The 23,777-nt window shown below is 42.2% G+C and overlaps 1 protein-coding gene across 1 annotated transcript in view; it reads right to left on the reverse strand.

Annotated features, from left to right (window-relative positions):
• PTPRD (protein tyrosine phosphatase receptor type D) overlaps nucleotides 1-23,777 on the reverse strand; it is a 3,784,543-nt gene that overhangs the window by 2,171,840 nt on the left and 1,588,926 nt on the right. Inside the window, exon 6 of the mRNA XM_085633482.1 lies at nucleotides 16,824-16,868. The gene's annotated coding sequence lies outside the window, so the exon portion shown is untranslated. The remainder of the gene's footprint in view (nucleotides 1-16,823; nucleotides 16,869-23,777) is intronic.

The raw sequence follows: 23,777 nt of genomic DNA on the forward strand, positions 1-23,777 counted from the left end.
ACGTAGGATCACGCTAGGTGGTCTTGGCGTGGCTTCATAAATCTTATTTTTCACTTGCGTTGCTCTTGCACCATGCTGCGTGGCGGAAGAGAGATGCAAAGGGGCTCAAAAATATGTCCCTTTGTGTATAAGGAAGCAACATCTAATTAATTGTCAGGGTTGTAGTTTGCATGTTTATTTATCATTGTCTCTATAGCTTGACTAAGAGATGAGTGGTGGTAGCAATGCGTACAGTAATTGCTGCATCACCTCCTTCCATGATGTTCAGTCTATTCTCTATGTCTACACTTCCACACGTTCCTCCTTGTCACGCTCTCTTCCACTGTCCTTTCTAGATTGAACTCTGTTCTCCGACACTGATCTGTGTATTCGTTGAACCCACTCATACTGCTCTCTGCTTCTAGTGCTTCTATCCATCACCAATGGCTACCGAACACTCTGCTCTCTGTCCACCGTGCAATGTTCGCTGCATTCCCTACAGCACTTTCCTTCTTTCTTCACATCTGTCTAGTCAGACCTAATCTGCGCTTTGTGCTCAGACTCCATTATTTCCTCTAGCACCATACACTGTTCCATATCTCTCTAGTATTCCTAGGCACAGATGTCTCGTGGCTTGTCTCCCACATCATTAACATATATAAGATAAAAAATTGGCAGTGACAGCACCAGCCATGCATTGACAACATGACAAGTAATTCACAAGGAGTTAGTTCCATTGCTACCAGTGCACAAGCTGCCACACCCACATCTGTTCTGCTCTGAAAACAACACGTAATAACCTAGAAATTAATGTGCTTTAACATTGTATAGTCCAGTTGAGGACTGCACCTTGACAGTGGGTGCTTAGATCGTGTGCACACACATTTTGGGATATTTCTCTCCATTTACTGCTTTTGGAGATAGCAGGTTAGGTGCTAGATGCTACAGGGTTTCACTGCCAATGGTTGTATCTTTATAGAGTAGACTACGGCTAGATGCAGTTAGCTCAGATAATAAATACCCATGATGAAAAAACAAAAAAGCAAGGTAATGTTGCACTTTTTTGTAGTACCACCTACTGTTCATGTTTCATTCCTAGCCAGCAAGCATTCCCCAAAGGGAACAACTGAATTTAGGATTTCTATGTACATATAGTCTCCCTTTTCACCTTACGTGAATAACACCTGCCCCTCTCAACCGTGACCACAAGCCCCTGCAATTTCAATATTGCAATAGTTTTAACACAACATCACACATCTCATCCCAACTACTTACCGCTTCACCACTGCATGATCCTGGCCAAGGGGTCAAAAAATACATTACATTGATCTTGAATAAATTTCAACTAGTCTACATACTTCATTATCATTCATAAATCCACCCATTTTGACCACTTTGTCTAGGGGACATAGTTTCATCTCCCTCTAAACATTCCCAATTAAATTTACTCCTGATCTGTAACATATATTTGGCCAGTATTGGAGTATCGACCATCACAATAGATGCGATGACAGAAAGCATCAAGAAAACACTCCCGCCCCCATTTACAATGGGATTGATTGAAGGGCCATTGAACCAGTCTCTTGCCTCTGCAACATGACCTTTGCCCAGGCTGCAGCCAGGGGCCTCTCCGCCTTAGAGATGAGGTCCAGCTGCTTTCCTGCCTGGCACTTTCTATCCTTGGTGACTTTGCCTTGATTTTTGCCACAGAAGCCTCTCTGCCTCCCTGATGCAGTATTAGTGCATTGCCAAACACGTCCTCCAAAGGTGCTAGATTCTATGGTGCCTCAGGCCTTGAGGAATTGCCTCACGCAGCCCCCTTGTGTCGGACTTGCTGCAGTCAGTTTTAAAGGCTCATTCCCTGTGAAGTCTGATAACAGTACTCCCTGGTCTGGATTGTGACCTTTCAGTGGATTAAGGCTTGTCAACACACACAAACACACACAGCACATGTGAGCAGGGTGCAGAAGGCAAAAGGGCCTAACTTGACACTAACTTCTCACCCTCAAATTGAAGGCAGTCCTGTCTGAGAACTTCCGGCCTGCCCCTCACTTGCCTCTAGTTCACCACCCATGGTCACCCAGACAGTAAGTTACTCTTGCACAACGGACAGGGCCTAACAGCCTCAATACTGATAGTCCCATATTTTCCACACTCCTATGAACAGAGTAATGCAAAGTCTGGAAACCCACTCTTACTCTCCTGAGATGTCTTGCCAGGGCCAGTTGAAAAGTTCTGTAATCTTGCCGCAACTCTGCATACAAAACAACAGAAACCATCACAAGTGGGAGCTCAGTGGAGCAGCCCCTCCCTTTCCTCTGCTAGCTGCCCTAGCCTTGTCATCTCCTGGGGATGTGGGTTTGATTGTCACATAGCCTGTGGTGTTGGCCTAGAAGAGACTAGAGACAATCCAGAAACCAGAACAGACACAATCTGAGCGCTGCAATAATAACTGACAGAGAAGACGGAGCAGGTCCTTATAGACAGAGAGGTCAGGCATTAACTTTTGCCTTGTCATATCATTTGGGTGGCTTTACTCTCTGTCATTTGCTTTGTTTCTCACATATTCAGGTACGCCTGGCACAGGTAAGAGTTGTGGGGCAGGGGAAGGGAAGTCGACAGACGACTGGATAGGTAAAATTAAATAAAACCACTTACCTTGCGCTCGCCGCATTGCCGACTCGGCAGTGCAGCGTGCACAGTGTAAGTGGTTTTATTTATTTTTTTAAACTTAATTTTACCTATCCTGTTCTCTGTTGACTTCCCCCCACCACCCCACCCCGTTGCGCTTACCTGTGCCGACCACGCCTGCAGATATTCACATTTAGGTTTATGTCAAGAGTAACTTTCCAGGAGAGTTGCAATCTTTCTCAAGGGCCTGACATTAAAATCATGAAGGTGTTTTAGTTTAAACACCTTTAATAAGGTGGATACAGCGCTGAGCTGGGACACTCCAGATGTCCAGACCAAGTGGCCAGAGTTGCGTAGGCAGACTCTGTAAGGAACTTAATGATAGTGTTTAAAGCCATCAAGCGGCCCATGACATGAGTAACAGCTTCAACCAGTTATGGTTGTTAGCTTACAGCAGGAACTTGTAATATAGTATGCTGAGAGCTATACCAGTTGGTTAAGGCCCTGAACCCGAGTTCTAGGCCCGAGCCACAGTTGAGGGCTTATAACAAGGGAGAGGGCCTTTAACAATCGATATAGCCCGAGGCAGAAGGGCTATAAGTCTAATAGGACATTCCACCCACTGACGGTAGAAGTTTCTCAATTAAAATGGGAGGAACAGAAAGACAAACATTGGAATGTTGAAACAGAAGGATTATATCAGCCGTTATAAGCCCGGAGCTACTCCATTATCTTCAAGGGAGCTCCCAACATTCCAATATTCAATTTCACTTCAAATATTGTAAGTATGGACGTCAAAAAATATGCAAAGAAAGTGCTGTTGGATAATATGACCGTTTTGGCTTGGCGTGTCACACATGAAATTAGATAATTTCACAACTATATGTGCAATACCAGTTGGAAAGGTTAGCTGTAATGAACCTAGGACCTACCGCCTTGAAAGAAATTGCTAAGTAACCTGCAGCCCTACTTGTGTAAAGGAACCAGTATATATATAGCAGCAAGCTGCCAGAGAGACGTCTTCGTGTATGAATCTGTTGTGCCAATCAGAAAAACAAAGATGTGTGTCAGATTAGTTCCTTATTTACCTCAAAATGAGTAGAAATGTCAGTATGAGTAAGAAATCATATGCAGCTGCCCTTTGGCATGTAAAAATAACAAGACATGTAAAACACTCTTGTTAAGTTAAATAACCTTCACAGACGCAAGCTTATGGCCAACGAAGACTGAGAACATCCTCCATATGGTACATCCTCCGTATGGTACATCATCCATATGGTAATTAATTATGACCCTTAGACACTGCTTACCATACAGTATGAGTCTCGAAAGAACTCCCTAGAATATTAAAAACAGCTTGATGCCATGATTGGCAAAATTTAATGAGACCAATAACATACAGAAACTAAATGATCCCTTAACCTTGTCCATGCTGCAACATTTCCTTTCTTTGATACATGTTACATTGGATAAAGCACAAAATACTTAATTGGAATCGAGTTAAAAATCTTCCAATGTCTAGAGGATCCTATAAATAAAGGGTAGAATCACTCCGCTGAAATTTCTCCACAACACTATCCCTATAGCAGGGAAGATCAGCTCCTCGAGTCAACTTCTCTTTGTTTACATTTTCTTCCAGAAACTGGAGAATTGTCATTCCAAATTCTAAATGAGGTCAAAAGCCTCAAAGGCATCATCTTCATCAAACAGCCTCTTGTTGTGCCTTACCAGCATGCCAGTACCAATTTCCATTGATATTCCACCCCCAGCATTTCACACGTCATATGTATGCTTCTCATACTCGAGTGCCACTTCCAATTGTGAAGCCTACTTATATCAAATCCAAAGCTAAATTTCTGTCTACATCAGTGTAGAGTAATTAAGATCATTATTTAAACACAGATATACACTAAGATGAGAGCTCAACAATAATCATGTCCTCCAGTCAATGATTGCTCACAGGTGCAGCAACACAAAAGCAGCTCATCTACCCTTTTTCACATTAGACAACAGGAGAATTCTTCAAATACTTTAAGGCATGTTGTCATTCTAATATACTTAAACTGCATTGTTTTTCAGAGTCTAACACCAATGTGTGGCCATTGAGCATTGCAATTCTGAATGGGAAATATTTAAAGGTGCCATCCATCGATGCTCAACATTTGCCTCTACGTAAAACAATTAGACTAGGGTTTTTGATGTCACAACGAATTGACATTGGAAAAGCTAAAGAAAAACATCTATAAGTCCTAGACTATGAGAATAATACACAATTTTCTCCCAACAACACCTCCTATCCTATCCAGAAAGGACCAGTCTTAAGGATAACTAAGCCTTCCTAAAAGTTAAATTGTTCTTGATGTCTCAAAAAAACCTGTCACCGTTTAATTCAAGAGTGAAATGGAGATATCATTGGTGATGAGACTGCTCTAAATCTGATCTCTCTGGTCATATTTGCAAGTAGCTAACTCCCCAACTTCAACTGACTCTACACCGCATATGACCTCTGAAAGAACACCATGGGGTATAAGGGGTGCCTTCAAAACTCTTTGTGGCTCACAGTAGGTATGTTAACACTATTTAAACATAACAAGAAAACTATGCAAGGAAAATTACCTTCCATGCACCCAAATGGGTAGTAAAAGACATTTATAGTTGTCCCCTATGGCAACCAAATTTGCTCTCTCAAAATAATTGTTTAACCTCATATCCATCAGTGCATTTCAGGTCAGTAGTTTAGCCTTTAGCCTTGCAAAGTATGGATACAGGAAACATTCATTCTTGCCTCTCTTAAAGCCATGCTTAAAACTGTTTTCCAATTGGATATGAGAACGTAATATGGTAAAATGTTTTCAGTCTGTAGGCATTAGCCATCAGACCTGCCTTGCTATCCCAAAATACCTTTATTAACCATTGGTAGTCTGGCGACCAAAGAAATCTAGAGATTCAGCCCCATATTTATGACAAAAACAAAATGCAGGGTAGCAAGTCACCTTGCAGTGCTGAGTTGCGTTACAGGGAAAGGGCAGGATTGCACTGTGTTTAAAAGAATATGACACATTCCTGTCCTTGTCCCTGCGCTGGTGCCGTTTTGGCTGCCTAGCGCCAACAGGGCCCACTTGCACCATGCTGTAAGGGTGCCTGTGTTGCAGACAGGATTGTTTTTGTGCCGGAAGGGACACTTACTTGCACAAAAACAATCCTGAGAGGCAAATTCCTCTTTCTATGTGTGCTCCAGAATGCAGGATGCATTGAAAGTGAAAGCAACAAGGTGAAATAAAGATATTTCTCCTCATGTGCCAAAATGATACACCTCCCCGGGTTTACAAGTTTTTATAAATCTGGGGATGCGTCAAAATTAACCCTGGGCGTAGGACTACGCTACATTCGCGTAGTTTGCGCAGCTACGCGAATTGCACGTAGCACAGTGCAAAAAGGCGTAGCGGGCATTTTTTGCTTGCTCGCGGTCCCCAACGTCAAGTTGCCGACCGCAAACGAGCAAAATGACATCCCTGCGAGTCTTTTTCCTCACTTGCGATCAGTAACATCAAGTTGCCGATCGCAAGCGTGGAAAATAAACCTCCCGGCGAGATTCTCAACACGGGGAGGTCAGGTTTCTCATTGCGAGTGGTCGCGTGTGCTCGCGCCCGCTTGCTATGAGAAACTACCAGTCCATGTTGAGAAAACTGCCGCTCGAGTACAAATCTACTCGAGCGGTAGAAAATGACCGCTTGCACTGTGCAAGATGCCGTTTGCAATGATTGCACAGTGTGGACAAGCATCTGGCACTGTGCAATCAGTGCTCGCGTAGCTACGCGTAGCTCGCTTAGTGCGAAGTGCACTTTGCATAGCTACGCATAGCGCTACTAAGCAAACTACGCCCAGGGTTAGTCAAAATCCATTAGAGTTGCATGGAAACACCCATCCAACACCCATGGAACACCTACCCAGGGCAGAGTAACTCAACACAGTGATTTGCGCTCAGATCCACGCAAAGTGGCTGTGCATGGCTTCAGAAATCTGTTTCAAGGTTGGTGTTACTCATGCCACATTACGTGGTGCAACAGTGATGCAAACAGCCTCATATATAGGCCCCCTGATCTACACTAATTCTCCTTTTTCGGGGGGGAGTTTTTTTATAGCAGGAACTCGACCAAAGGTATCCGAGTGATTTACATGAGCACCAGTTGCGTTATAGATGGATATATTTAGGCACGGGGCGATTAAGGGATTTGTCCAGAATCACAGGATGTTGAACGTCCCTTCTTAGACAAACGCGGTTGACCAGCTTCGAGGTCAACCACTCTAGCCATTAGGCCACATCCTCTCCCCTGGCTGTTAACCTTTTGACATCTGTGGTTTCTGCACACTCATGTCCCAATTTCCCAAATGTTTGCACAGACCTTGCACTATTATTGCAGGGGCACTTCGCTTAACACCTATGCCTCAAGCTCAAGTACTTAACGTTTATAACCACACACTAATGTTTGTCACAAGGTCAAATAAAAAACAGCTCAGGCCGAAAATGTCATCCAATACCCATTACCTAGTCTTTTAAGAAAAAAAACCTAAAACTTTTCTTGTGCGGGCAATATATGTAAACAGTTGCTTGAAATGTCTTCGGCTGTACATTGACTCAATACGATTGCTTTGTAGTGTGGCCAATCTTTTGTCCAAAATGTCAACTACCAAAATAGTATGAAGGAAAGTATGAATAATTGTGTATGGCTTTTTGCAGTGTTCTTCTGCTTGTGATGTCATTGGGTCGCTGGTAGAATGTTGACGCCGAGTTGAAGAAGGCAGCGGGTTGGAAAAGTTTTCATGGCAGAAGGCTGCACTGATCGCGGTCTCTGTTATTTACAAATAAACTTATTTTCACTTACATAGTTGACTACAGACTTGATAGATTTGCTACAGTTTTCTACACTTACATCAACTTTTATGTACCCGAACGCTAGAGGCGCAACTAGAGCCACATTTCAGGGGGGGTAAGAAAAAATTTCGGGGGGGGGGGGCTGAATCTTTAAGCAATAGGCAGAGTGGAGCTGCAGGGGCTCTTAGAAGGGGCGAAACAACAGCAAGGCCTCATTAACATGCAAATGGTCTTTTAAAGACCTGTGAAGTGCTCGGGCGGCTGTGTGTGGGCCCGGGAAGCTGTCTCATCCCGGGCTGCCACACACGACGGGGGGGGGGCTGAAGCCCTTTGAGTCCAATGGGTGTTGCGCGCCTGCTGAACGCTATATACAGGACATGAGACGCTATGCAGTTGAAGCTGTCTGTGGCCAGACCCAAAAAGAAGCAAGTCCTGCAACATGGAATGACAAGGCCTTTGACAGCAACATGACGACCTGGACGCTGCCCTCACAGCTAAGGCCAAAAGTGTAAGTGGGTGTTGCTTGCCGCCGTTTTTACAAAGTACAGAAAGGCAGCTTTGGTGAACATTTCTTAGCAACATGACAGATCCATGCAAAGGGAAAGATGGCAATTACCTTGATTGATAGCATTTATATGCGCAGCAGAAATGTGGAAATTAGCAACGCAGCCGAGGAAGGGAGTCAGCGGCCCAGACTACATTCCCAGCAGTGAGGTCAGGAAATAGCCTAATGCCTGTATTCATCAAATGACTGAGTTGTCTGAAGGTAATTTAAAATATTCAGCTGAGGTAGTGGCTTCAAAGCCGTTATTAGGACACCCCTGGGGTCCCATATGTGAAAGCCGACGAGGCATGCTTTTGCAAAAATGTGAGCTTTCAATTATACGTGACCGCTGAAATTGGCAATTTTCAGATCACGTTGAATCGGTCAGCCCCCTCCCCGCGTTGTTAAATGACGTGCACTGAGTTTGGAGCATAATGTAACTTAAAAGGTAAAAATGAATTTATAATTTCCCCCGCATTAGGGGTAAATGGTTTAATTCGCGTGGGTCAATATCTACGGGTCAATACGGCGGATGAACAACGTCAGCTTACGCCCGTTAAACTGCTGACAAATAAATGTCAGGAATCAAAGAAGACACAGGTCTACTGAGCTGTTTTTTTCACTGACCAAGGGAGGCAGCAGCCATTTTTCCTGCACCAGCCCATGAAATGTTATAAAGTGCAACTTTGTGAATTTCCAAAAACAAGTTTCAAGCAGTGATGCATACTAGATTTGTTCTCAAGGAATGCCTCGTGTTCTTCCATGGAAGGTCTAAACTGTCCATCCAATCCTGATGTATATATTTTGGCTTATGCTTCTTACAGACTTACTTTTTGTGATGAGACATAAAAACAGGTACCAGAATCCAAGAGGAAACATGATTGGATGGAGCACTCACAACTGACGTGGGTCAACCCTCCTTATAAAACACAGAGGGGCATATTTATCAAGTTATCACACAGCGCAGGGCAGCAAGCCACCTTGCTGCTCTGTGTGACAGGGAAAGTGCAACAATGTGCCATATTTTCCATAATACTGTGCCTTCCTGTCATTTCCCAGCACTGGTGCACAATGTGCTGCCTAGTGCCAGTGCAGGCACCATTGCACCATAGTGCAAGGCTGACTGCGTTGTTTTGTGCAGGAATTAACACCTTCCTGCACAAAAACAATCCACTGAGGCATTGCCCTCTTTCTATGTGTGCTGCATGAGGAAGTAACAAGGAGAAATAAAGATTTTTGTCCCAGTTACGTATAACATGTTGAAACCTTCCTCGGTTTACCAGTGTTGGTAAATCTGAAAATGCGCCAAAATCCATGGGTGGATACGTGGGAACACCCGCCCTCCATCCATGGAACACCTGTCTGTGGCAGAGTAATGCAAGGCAGCGATTTGTGCTGCTTTGCGTTACTCAAGATTTATCAATCCAGGCAAGATCACACAAGGTGGCCTCGTGTGGCTTCATAATTCAAACTTAGTAGTTGTGTCGCTTTTGCGACCCATTGCATGGTGCAAAAGTGATGCAACCCTTTGATAACTTTACTCCAGGATGTAAATATACCTGTTCATACATTTTCCAACCAATGTGGTCAACTTGCAAAACTAATCCAACGATCACAAATTTTTATTGAAAATAAGCTGCTGCTTCTCTTTTCTTTCTGATAAGTTAAATATTATTTTCAGATCCTACTTTTCTTTGACCACCTTCCACCTATGTTAAAGTCAAGTAAACAACATAGGCCCTCATTACGAGTGTTTGGTGAGATATTTATCAGCCTGTATGTGTACTTTTGTGGCAGAATTTGCAGAATCAGGAATATGATGGTTCCCCCTAAAATGGGGAGTAATATACACATTTTGGTGCATACAGCACACAAATCCATTTCTTGGTATTTACCAAGCATTTCCGCCCAATAAATATCAAGGTTTTTTACCTGTCAAAATGTTGCCAGTGAATACCATTTTATTGCACCCATTATTTACCAGGCAAGATAATATCAGCCGAAGTCATAAGTACGATTTGTGGTATAACAGGAGTTACTGCAGGTATCAGAATTTACTGGGCCACTGGTAATGAGGGCCTTTACCTTAAGATGTTTTTTTTCTCTTACATAGGCCTATCACCACCGACTTCATTTAGAGGTACTGTAGCTTCACCACTGAATAACTGGTCCTCTTGTAGTCCAGAATGTACTAGTTCACAGGAACAAGCTGTTATTTGCCTGCTCATTGGCAGTTACTACTATTAGGGAATAATACTTTTTAATGCTTAAAGAAGGGGCCATTTTAGATCCTGCTGGATCACAGCAGGCGTGGCCAGTGCAGGTAAGAGCGGTGGGTTGGTGGGGTTTTCGACATACGACGACAGGGGAAACTTAAATTTTAAAAAAAGAAAACCATCTATTTTTTAAAAGTTTTCCTCGTCGTTGTATGTCAACCCCCCCACCACGCCCCGCCCCACTGCTCTTACCTGCACAGGCCGCGCCTGGATCACAGGTTCTCTGAACCCGTGACTACAGATTCCTGAAGCTAACAAATCTTATTTTCATGCAAAGTACCCAAAAAAGTGCCTTTCCACAGCCCTCCACCCCTATCAAACACAAAAACATGATCATTGCTACAAAGTGGTATTTCTCTTCTTTAATTGATTTCCTGCCATGCTGCTTCTTTTCACCTTCTTTCTGCTGATTTCATCCCTTCCTCTTTTAGAAGATGTCTCAGTCTATGCCCCGAAAGATCACTGTTAAAGAGGTACTCAAAAATGCCATGCAGTTACTTATTTAAGTGTTGCAATATCCCTCCTCTCTTGAACCTGGTGACTTGACACCTGCAAGAATACATCTTATCGACCCTGAACAATAATAAGCATAACACTTAGCAAAATGACAAGTATTATTCCTCTCACCAGTAGTTGTCAGCCCTAAAATTGTTTCCAACCCATAGTATGCACTTGTTTTAGAGGGTGCTGAGTCACATCACAGCCAAAATATGGATTTGCATCAACATTGCATCCACAGTATCTGCTACCACGTTAAGTACATTAAATCTAGTCATTCCTATATATATTTACTTTGATGGTAGAATGGTAATCAATTTAATGACTGTGGAGTATTTGCAGGTCAGTATTTTGAATGTAATTCTGTGACATACATCTTGCATTGCTTGACATCTATGAAAGAAGAGAAATATTCATCCAATGAATCACAATATCCCTGACAGATGCATTGAAATGAGATGTGACTTCCCTATCCTACATTCGTTTTGCTCCTTTTGCAGGTCCTTTGCAAAATATATTGAGTAGAGGATGTGGTGTAACAACAGAGCTGCTAACTTTGGTTCTGGGGAACCAGGTTCGAGTCTTGGTGTTGGCTCAACATCGTGTGATTTTGGGCAAATCACTTCATCTCCCGGTGCCTACAAAACATGAACGTGTCCTTGTGTAATGTAACTATTGATCAAGTAAAGCATCCCAATGCCTTCAGGCTGAGTTTGATACAGATATATATATATATATATATATATATATATATATATATATATATATATATTCACTTAAAAAACCATAGGTTTCACACATGTTATAGTTAGGTGGATATTTCACTCGTAAAAAACCAATGAAATTCCCCCGTTATAGTTAGTTCAGATAACTATAACTCGCGCGCCCGCAATCCTCTGCTCATGACGTCACATATTACATCACTCATGACATGGTCAGTTGCATCACTCTTGACATCACTGATGACATCATCCTTGTGATAGAGTGGCGGTCGCGCGAGTTATAGTTATCTGAACTAACTATAACGGGAGAATTTCATTGGTTTTTTACGAGTGAAATATCCACCTAACTATAACATGTGTGAAACCTATGGTTTTTTAAGTGAATTTGCAAGGTTTTTTAAATGCTAATTCCTAACTATAACGTGTGTGAAACCTATGTTTTTTTCAGTGAATTTGTACGGTTTTTTAAATGCTAAGTTATGTATGTATTATTATTTTTTTTATATATTTATTTTACAATAAACTACGTATAATTTATTTATTTTTTTTATGTTTTTTCACCGTGCGCGCACGGTGCGCGCACCCCTGCGATTTAAAAAAAAAAAAAAATTATGTTTTTTTCTGCCTTTGGGGTCCTTCAGGGACCCCCTGACAAAGGCTAGGGGGTCAGGAACTCTGAACCCTGCCCCCATTCCACGTTCGCCACCTTCCTTTTCCACTCTCGCACTGAAAACAAACAAAATGGCGGCCGACACTTCCTGATTTCGACCAATTCGAACATTGACTGACATGTAACAACCAATCAGAATTACGCTCGTGCACGGAAGGGTGTGCGCACCGTGCGCGCACGGTGCGCGGCTATAGATATGTATGTGCTTTTAACTGCAATTTTCTCAGGAACTACTGAACAGATTGACTCCATATATGCAAAAGGCACATCCCTGACCTGAGGACTACCTCTCTGCCAAATTTTAAGTAATTCTGTTCAGCCGTTCGGGCTGTACCTTCGACTAAAGGTCCTATGGGAAAATGCATGGGGAAAATGTGTTTTGGGACCCCCCTTTTTTCTCGGCCCCCGCTTGATGAATCCCCCCGAGACTTTCAGGGTAGGAGCTGAGCGGAGCGCACCATTAGTTTTGAAAATTTCGCGAAGATTCGTCAACCGGCGCCAAAGTTATTCAAAATAGAATTTTGAGATTTCCTATGGAAACACGGTCCTAACTATAACTATCTACTGGCGTCCGCCAGTAGATAATATATATATATATATCTATATATATATATATATATATATATATATATATATATATTTGAAGAAAAAGAGTTGCCCCTCGATTGGACCAGCACACACAGAGGGATACACGCTGTTAGAGGCAAAGGCAGCTCTCACAAACACCTCCTCAGCTCCTCCACCACTGCCGACGCGTTTCGGGTAAACACCCTTCTTCATGGGCAGCATAACAGCAAATGACGGCCAACAACGGAACAGCAGTTCATCCCCTTCATTTATTTATTTCAAATTTACAATTGAGCACAGGTGAGTACGTGCGTTGCATCATGGGGCTTGTAGTTCCAAATTATACCTCCCAAGTGGGCTGTGTGCCGTCAAGTGCCTTATTCAAATGTTCTCCCCGAGGAAATAGTAGTTCGTGAAAGCACCCTTGCAATTCTTTCAAGCACCCGCTGCTCCGTGTGAGCGGCTACGTTGTACCGCAACGGACCCGCTTGGATCTCGCGGCAGTGCTAGTCCGTGGCACACGGAGCAGCGGGTGCTTGAAAGAATTGCAAGGGTGCTCTCACGAACTACTATTTCCTCGGGGAGAACATTTGAATAAGGCACTTGACGGCACACAGCCCACTTGGGAGGTATAATTTGGAACTACAAGCCCCATGATGCAACGCACGTACTCACCTGTGCTCAATTGTAAATTTGAAATAAATAAATGAAGGGGATGAACTGCTGTTCCGTTGTTGGCCGTCATTTGCTGTTATGCTGCCCATGAAGAAGGGTGTTTACCCGAAACGCGTCGGCAGTGGTGGAGGAGCTGAGGAGGTGTTTGTGAGAGCTGCCTTTGCCTCTAACAGCGTGTATCCCTCTGTGTGTGCTGGTCCAATCGAGGGGCAACTCTTTTTCTTCAAATATTGGTGGCCTGCCCGGCCACGGACTAGCACTGCCGCGAGATCCAAGCGGGTCCGTTGCGGTACAACGTAGCCGCTCACACGGAGCAGCGGGTGCTTGAAAGAATTGCAAGGGTGCTTTCACGAACTACTATTTCCTCGGGGAGAACATTTGAATAAGGCACTTGACGGCACACAGCCCACTTGGGAGGTATAATTTGGAACTACAAGCCCCATGATGCAACGCACGTACTCACCTGTGCTCAATTGTAAATTTGAAATAAATAAATGAAGGGGATGAACTGCTGTTCCGTTGTTGGCCGTCATTTGCTGTTATGCTGCCCATGAAGAAGGGTGTTTACCCGAAACGCGTCGGCAGTGGTGGAGGAGCTGAGGAGGTGTTTGTGAGAGCTGCCTTTGCCTCTAACAGCGTGTATCCCTCTGTGTGTGCTGGTCCAATCGAGGGGCAACTCTTTTTCTTCAAATATTGGTGGCCTGCCCGGCCACGGACTAGCACTGCCGCGAGATCCAAGCGGGTCCGTTGCGGTACAACGTAGCCGCTCACACGGAGCAGCGGGTGCTTGAAAGAATTGCAAGGGTGCTTTCACGAACTACTATTTCCTCGGGGAGAACATTTGAATAAGGCACTTGACGGCACACAGCCCACTTGGGAGGTATAATTTGGAACTACAAGCCCCATGATGCAACGCACGTACTCACCTGTGCTCAATTGTAAATTTGAAATAAATAAATGAAGGGGATGAACTGCTGTTCCGTTGTTGGCCGTCATTTGCTGTTATGCTGCCCATGAAGAAGGGTGTTTACCCGAAACGCGTCGGCAGTGGTGGAGGAGCTGAGGAGGTGTTTGTGAGAGCTGCCTTTGCCTCTAACAGCGTGTATCCCTCTGTGTGTGCTGGTCCAATCGAGGGGCAACTCTTTTTCTTCAAATATTGGTGGCCTGCCCGGCCACGGACTAGCACTGCCGCGAGACCCAAGCGGGTCCGTTGCGGTACAACGTAGCCGCTCACACGGAGCAGCGGGTGCTTGAAAGAATTGCAAGGGTGCTTTCACGAACTACTATTTCCTCGGGGAGAACATTTGAATAAGGCACTTGACGGCACACAGCCCACTTGGGAGGTATAATTTGGAACTACAAGCCCCATGATGCAACGCACGTACTCACCTGTGCTCAATTGTAAATTTGAAATAAATAAATGAAGGGGAGGAACTGCTGTTCCGTTGTTGGCCGTCATTTGCTGTTATGCTGCCCATGAAGAAGGGTGTTTACCCGAAACGCGTCGGCAGTGGTGGAGGAGCTGAGGAGGTGTTTGTGAGAGCTGCCTTTGCCTCTAACAGCGTGTATCCCTCTGTGTGTGCTGGTCCAATCGAGGGGCAACTCTTTTTCTTCAAATATATATATATATATATATATATATATAGATATATATATATCAAAACAAAGTCCTGAACTCCCAAATACAAACTGGGGAGTTTAGAAAGCAGGTACGGACCTCAAACTATGCACCATGCTGCCGTCCAGAGAAAATACACCAAGCGGTTTGACGTATCAATTCTGAATTTTATTTCATGTAGTCAGACAAGTGTCTGCCTCAGACGCGTTTCGATCACCTCCGCGATCTTGATCACCTGACGCGCTGATACCGGACCTTCCTTTAAAAAGATAGTATCATCCAATCAGATCTCTTATAATCAATGGACATAAACAAAATACTGAGGAAATGAAAATGTATCATCATGAGACTGTTGTAAATTCATTTCAAAGCAATAAATAACCCAGAGAATCACAGTAGATAGTACAGATCACAGTGATGAGCATGCATTTAACTATCAAGAGAATATCTGGCAAGTGCCCCAAAATTACTGAAATGCAATAATTGATCACAATCATGATTGAATGTACGAAAATAAAAGATCTGTGGTTAATTCATTGGTTTCAACATGGTTTCACGCTCATGGTCTCTAAATCATGAATTAACATAATTTAAATAAAAAAGACAGTATAATTTCTTTGAATCAAAATAGAAGAATAAAATGAAAAGAAAAAAGAGTCAAACAAATAACAAAATATAACTAAAAAAAGGAAGAAGCAATGAGGTGAAACAGAAGACAAAAAAAAGGAAAAATGTCCTTTAAAAATAAAACTGATGTCATTACCGCCAGGGAAACATGAAACACCTAGGTGTAGAGGTGACTAATTAACAAACTGCAATTCAGCATAAGACACGACCAAAGGGTCAGATACAGAATTTACAAAAAATTGTGCAAGTCTTCACTCGTGTTTATCCCATTTGGCATTTTAGTGTCAAGTAATAGAATGAAGGAAGATTCTAACTGACGAAGTTGTCTCTCTCTGTTACCCCCACGAATTGAGGGGGGCACTGCCCCAATGACAAAGTATTTTAAGTCACAGATTTTATTGGAGTGAATGGCTTTAAAATGTCGGGCAACAGGGTATGTGGAATCCGAGTTGACAATAGTACAAAGGTGTTGCAGGATGCGATTGAAAACCGGTAATTTGGTACTGCCCACATATTTAAGGTGACAGGTGCATTCAAGCACATAAACTGCAAAGTCCGTACGACAAGTATAGTGATGTTTTATTTGTACTGGAATGTTGCTAAATGCTGTGTTGTATTCGGAAACATTAATTCCGAATCTACAAGCACGGCATGATGTACATATATATATATATATATATATATATATATATATATATATATATATATATATATATATATATATATATATATATATATATATATATATATATATATATATAAATATATAAATATATAGTATATACATATATATATATATATTACCTACTGGCGGTCGCCAGTAGGTAGTTATAGTTAGGACCTATTTTCCATAGGAAATCCGCAACATTTTATTCCCAATATATATATATATATATATATATATATTGTTTTACAACCAACTCTGTAAAATAAGTTCCACAGTAGATTAAAGGTGGGTAGACCTTATATAAATAATAAGTAATTAGTTTGTCTAATCAATCTCTTGCTGACTTCAGTAGAAAAAGAGTTGATGTAGACATCGAGGGCTGAATGTAAATGTCTGAAGCATCTGTTCTGATAGCACTCTTAAGATTAGCATAAAGAATGTCATACACCAAGCATCAATCCAAAGAGCTAACTCACCGAACTCCAGGGAACATCCTGCGGTTGTTGTCTCAAGCCAGAGATCTACAAAAAGAGAATACAAAAATAACATACATTTTAAAATGTACATAAAAATGAAGCATGTTAATCAGCACCGATATCTTAAACAAAGCAGATTATAGGCATTCTGTATCATGCTAAAATTAGTTGTTTCCCTATAATGCACACATTAGAAGTATATTAGAACTATGTAGAATAGTAGAAAAATGGAACTTACAAGACTAACCATAAACTCCAGTCCATGACAACTCTCAGCTCCACAGAACCTGCATAGTTTTGTCCTTTGCATTAGCTCAATAACTCAATTTTACAGACGTTAAACCTAAGCAAGATCTTCCAGCTCCTTAATGTGATTTTCATTTATAGAGCAACTTTTCCAGTTATGGGGTATTTGGGTGGCCTGTCAATGGGTGAAACACCAGAGGTTTCACTGTCTGTCTTTGACAGCCATTGTAAACATAGAATAGATCCTGGAACATATCACTGAACAACCTAAGATAGGTAGGAAGTGCTGATTCACAATACACACACAGATCGCAGTGCCATACCATATACTTCCTTGAAAGAGTATCTCCACATGGAGCTCTCAATCCATACTCCAGCTTTTGTCGATCTGACCCATCCTACTAGGGGCCAAACTAAATGCAGTGCACACTGCATACCTTATGGACTGTGTGGCTAAATGTTTTGATGCACTATTATATTGTGAGGGACCAGACAGCTAGCAGGGCTTCCATTATGGCCCTTGCAGAAATGGTCATATACGGAGCAAATGTATCATTAGTGCTTGAGATGCAGTGGCACCAGGAGTTTGAAGCAAACACTGCACCTCAGTTACAGCAGTTACTTTAATATCTATCATGGGAAGAAGGGTCCATTTTACATATTCGATTTAGATAAGAGGACACTCATGTTAACCTACTGGGCCACTTACTTTGCCTTTAATTGAATTCATTAGAGAATCGTTTGTAACCCTTAGCAGCCACTAGGGCTAGACAGCCTCATATTCGACCTGCCATCTCCATGGTGGACTTGGCCCTTGGAGACTGGTTTTGAAAGCTGAATACCACCCCTGGTGCCCCTGTTACTCTCCTCAACTCACTGAAGTTAATTGTAGCAGACATGTGGCGGCTTTAAGAGAGAGTAAGAGAGGGGGGAAGGTTGAGAGAAAACAAAAAGCAGAAGAGAGGCAAGAGAGAAGGAGAGAAAGAGAGAATGATAAAAGGAACCAGAGAGATTGCATAAGGAGACAAAGGTAGAACAACTTATTTGAGCATTTGAGCCAGGGCTTATTTTGGTTCCCAGTCGGTCCTGCAACCACATTTAGTCTCAGGGCAACTGCTGCAATAGAAATTCAGCACACGTTGCAGCTTTGGCAAAGCCAGTAGTCATGTGTTATAACTTATAATGCCAGCCAGACATACTGGTATCCCAAAGCTTGTTTTGAAGTTGCCATTGTAGTGTTGTTTTTGGCAATTGTCAGCTACTGTCTTTCCTTTCATTTACATAGATATAGTTCTTAACTATTAAATAGCAGCATGTCTGGATGAATGACAGCAGCCGACACAAATAAAAAGAGTACCAAAGAACAAAGATATAGCAGCACACCCCTCATAAAGTATAACAATCCAAAAAAACAGTACTGGATAAGTAATGCACAAAGTCCAAGCTATAATGTGATTCTGTACACAAATTTTTTAAGACCATCTAATGGGACATCAGGTATACAGAAAATGTAGGTAGTCCAAAGAAATCATCTGTTGATTTTCATTCTCTTTTTATTATTTTTGTAAAAAATTCCCAGCACACCATCTTGCCGACACCTGTTTCGTCTATTCTTAGAATTTTTCAAGGCGATTAAGAAAATTGTCTCGATGTGGTCTGATGTAGATCCTTCAAAAGGCAACGTCCGATTGCGAGCTCGGGATCACGAGCTATTAACCCAAAAATTAGATTTGTGTGGGTGCTTAGCAATCGGTCAGGTCAATGGTAAATAAATCCACTTCTATGTACAGAAGACGAATCACATGGATCCAAGTACTCTTGTATCTTATCAGGCGGTAGATGGTAACGTGGTGCACAATCAAACACAGTTGTAGTTCTCAAAGAGTGGCGTGGGGCAATAACCGAAAAGGAAAATAGCCGACCGGTTAGTTTGTTAGTCCCGTCCCGTTGTGGTTACCATTAGTTATGACACGTTCTAGTTCCAGGGCCGAATTCACTTGCCCACCTTATTCGGCAACATTTAAAAAAACATGATAACAACGTCAAGGCAAACCCTGATAAGTGTGCAACCACTGATAACGTGAATCTCCGGAAACAAAGACGAGTGTTCTTTCTCCTTGTTTTCATCAAGAGGTGGGGTGATTGACTGGGGTGTGAGGGGTGAGTGCGGGAGAGAGGGTGCAGGGGGAGCGCGGAGTTAATAATAAAAATTAAAAAAACTTACCTGATGCTGCCGGCCTTGTGCCTCGGAATTCCTCTTCTTCCTGGTCCCAGAAAACACTGGGACGCATCACAGACTCCTTGTGCAATCCCCGCGCTGCTCTCATGCTATGAGAGCAGTGCAGGGATTGGACTGAGCAGGCTAGTTGAACGCTCCCCCAGGCACAGGGAGTCTGTACTGTTTCTTTAACCAGCCAGCTGCTGAAAAATAACAATATAATAAAATATTGTTTTATTTTTCAGCTGCTGGCTCAGAGCCAGTTGGCGGCGATCCTCTGGCATTGCGGAAGAGCTGCCGCTGCATGTAAGTCCAGTGACCCATTGTTGAAGCAGCCTCCTGCTGTGGAAGAGCACAATTACATTTTTTTGCCAGGCCTGATTTTGGTCTCCAGTTTGAACAGGGCTGCAGCTGAGATAAGACTGGGATAGTTCTTACAAACCCGCTACCATATTCTGCAACCAAGAGAATTAATCCTGGCCGTAGAAAATCGCCAAAGGAGGGCAGGGAATCATGGTTTAATAGCTACATGCATCACCTTGGGATAAATTGACCACTTCCAAATCACAAATGTGCATTGATTTATAACCCTATATTCCTGCAAGGGCTGGAATTGAAACAGAGCCGTGGGACTCCTCAGTGCAGCTTTTGGTTTTGCGTGGGAAGCTTTCTTCCATTCAGTGTTGCGAAATCCGATGAGATGGATACATTAAAACGTTCTGCTAATTATAGATTTCGCCTTATTGTGAACAGACATCTAGTCTTTGAAAAGGTCCACTGTAGTGGAAGAGCCACAATAGAATCGCTGGACTGACATCCTCCCACTCTCTACCCTGCCTCTATCATCATGCGCAAGGAGCAGAATGTGCTGGGAGCTCGAAGCTGGAATGGTATTTTTCCATCCAAAAATATTACAAAATCGCACTTTAAGGGAAATGTAAACAAAACGAAGCATTGCAACTTCAGGGAATCCGAAAAAAAGCACCACTCGTACAGTATTTTGCTATACATATTAAAAGCAAGGAGTGCATTGGAAATAATCTATTTTTGTATTAAGATGTCAAGGTTTGCAGGAGAACAGATCATTGGTAGAGACAGGCACATTGCTTCAACCTATAATCCGACAGTTTTAATTTCCCTGTATCGTAGAAATGAATAATTGATATCTAAGGCAACTCTTAGCATGTAGGTGTGTTCCAACTGCCTACCCCGTTTTGGAGGTTAACCTTAACATATACACTAGTCCAGGTTCACAAATTAATTTGCATACCTAACAACCCCTTAATTGCACAAATAAGTGCATCTAAAAGGGCAACATTCTTGTGTTCAAGAATCAATGGGGTGTTACCTGTACAACTGGGTCTGCTCCCCAATATGGTGGAGTTTCTATGTTTACAAATCTCAACTTATGGTTGGGTTTGTGGTTACTCCAGGGTGGCCTACCTTCAATATTTACAAAACACAACCTAGAAAATATGTGGATGTTCTCCAATTTTTAGCAGGTAGTTTACCACCCAGAAAATGTTTCCTGACCTGCTCATTTCAAGGGCTGCATTAAAAGTGTGTTTGGGAATGGGAACTAGGAAGAAACACACTCCACATTGTTTGGGCTGTAGAGGCAAACCTTTCAAAACCAGTGAAAACAAAAAAACATGTGTGATACTTTTCCACATGCGGTAATGTACAGTTGCTACAGTACCATGACCATAAATGACCATGCATGCGATTCCTTCTGGGAATCTACAACTTTCCCAGGTTCCCAAAGGAACCTTTGTGAATTCTTTCTGAATTCCAGAACAGTCTGATATACACTAATAACAAACATGTCAGCATATGGGAGTACATTTCCAGCTTTTACAAAGTTTTTTTGAGAATCTGGCACTTCAGGAATAGCTTGCTCTCCCAGAAATGTAAATTGTTTTTGTTACATCCTTTTGTGAAATTGTTATGTAATGATAGCTTCTGAGACATTTTGGTTACATAGAAGATCCCACTGGAATTACTCAGTGTATATGCATCTATCACAGTCGTATATGTTTAATCTATTTTATGTGTATTGATTATGACATAAGGAGCCTTCATTTTCTGTACAACTTATTAACATTTTACCACTGTCTGTCAAACACTTCACAGTCTTGAGTGACATTTCTTATAGGCCCATCTGCTTGGAAGATATTTCCAAATATCCTCAATGTCATGCCAGCTCGCTTCTCATGAAATTTTATTTGATACACTCTGGAGAGGATAGGATTGTAAACAAAATTAAGGATCAAACAAATCACCATCCGTCTAATAAGACATGCAAGCCTATTTCTCTGAATTATTTATCTACAGAGAAAGAAAAATGGCATGAGTATTGTAAAGTGCACATTCATTCCATGGGATATGCATAGCAGATGTTTAACGTTACCCAAATCAATAGTGCTCATTTTATTAACTTCAGGCTGATGAAAGGCTTAATAGAACCTCTGGGTTTTGCATTTTGAACCTAAGATCAAACACAGATTCTTGCTGTGGGTATATTGGGCCCCTAGACCCTACAAAATTAAACAAAATCAGCTGTGTTGAGCTCTGATACTTCCAGACAAGGGATTCCACAGAGCTAAATTGATTTCAATAAGGAACACATGAGCCCATCTTTAGTAGCCTGTCCTGAGCTGTATGGTTGTTCACTAAGTCAATGTGAGTTGTTGTGTGTAATGAAAGCACCAAAAAACTGTACGGATAAAGAACCAAGGAATTTAAAGTCTCAAACAAAATGTGAGTATAAACTTAAAAATGTAACAAACACAGGGCCGCAGGGTTTATTCATTAGTACCTAGGATTATGGGAGTGCAGATTCCATACAGACTTAGAATGAAAGAATTGTACACAGACACAGAGTTCGACAGGTAATGCACAAGCTCAGAACTGGGCTCAGGGCTTTCATTATGTTCGAGCGAGCGGTGAAGGAGAGTTGAGTCTACCGACCCCATCCAGAGAATCCATACCGGATCTCGGAGAAAACATTGCCTTTTCTAAAGCTAAATTATTAGCTCACTGGTAGATCGATTCCTTGTTGTCCCAGGGAGAACCATTAGTGCCTTTGTGGACTATCCAACAACTAATCCAAGGTGTGGTACAGATAAGAACTGTAGACTACAGGCTGTTTTCCTGGCCCAGTCCTGATGAAGACCCAACATGATTATTATCAATTACACATATAATGAGTCTAAACGTTGACACTTATTTGTACTTCTATTTCTATACATTTTCTGTCCTTGTGTATCAATGTTTATGTCTCTTAATAGTCCTGTGTGATTTTGTGATTCATTATGATGTACTACTCATTGTATGCCTTTACAATATATGATTAATATTATACTGTATTTTGAAACTCTTGTGTGTTGGTGTCACATATTATGTGGTCCGTAACAAGGTGTGATTGAGTTACTAGACCTACATAAATAATCTGTGAATTAATACATGTTCCTGTTAAAGAAATATAGCTCCCCATAGAACCGATTGGTGTTGCATACTACTAGATTTCTCAGGTTCTGAGGGTCACCCCATTTCTATTAATGGGCTCAGGGTCGAGCAGGTTGTGCACAGGCTCATGGTAGGGTTAGCAACACACAGGCTCAGGGATGGGCAGGGAGCCCACATGTGCATGGTTGGGAAGGGAGGCTCAAAGATAGATGGGTAGCACCCCAGTTCAGAAGTGGACAGTTGATGTTCAGGGTGTGCAGAAACTAAATGGCACACACTCATAGTAAAGAGGTAGACTGGGTGTTAAGTGTAGAGATGTGGGGGAAGGGTTGGGAAATTCGATTGCTAAAAGGTTCAGAAGTGAGTAGATGACACACATACATGGAAAAGAGGGTATACTACAAAGCTTCAGGAACGAGGGGTTGCTCATAGTCTTAGAAATGTAGACACAACACACAAGTTTAAAAAAACTTACACAGCAGAAGATGCAGAAATTGTAGGCAAATTAAAGGCTTTTTGGCACACTTTGTGGGACAAATGAGTCTGTGCTGGAAACAAGATAGCCATTATAATACAAATCTATATAACAAAAGACAGGAAGGAGCTGAAGGTCTTCTCAAAAACTCCATGAAAAAAAGTTGGGGACCAAGTGTAGGTATCCAGCGGGAATAACAGTGTTAGAAACAATTATCAAGCAATGTGGATATAATCAATGGTGGTGACTAGTGCACACAGAGCAGCACAGCTGAAAATCAAGTTTAATCGTTGAGCTTGGCTCAATTCAGTTACTCAGTAACACAATTAGAAGCTTAGTAGTAATGGCACCTGCTCTCTCTCAGATTTTCTTGATGCTCTTAAAAGCTGTCATTCCAGACGGACTAAAAGGGCTTTTTCAGTGCAGTTCAGCAGCTCAAGGCATATGAGAACTGGCACAGTTGACAAGCACCTGACATATCCCCACAGTGGACACCACTTCTCAATCAATCCTCTGCAGACTACCCACACCCTTTTCCCTCTGCTCA

The sequence above is a fragment of the Triturus cristatus genome, chromosome 2_1 (assembly GCF_964204655.1).
Source record: "Triturus cristatus chromosome 2_1, aTriCri1.1, whole genome shotgun sequence".
NCBI lineage: Eukaryota > Metazoa > Chordata > Amphibia > Caudata > Salamandridae > Triturus > Triturus cristatus.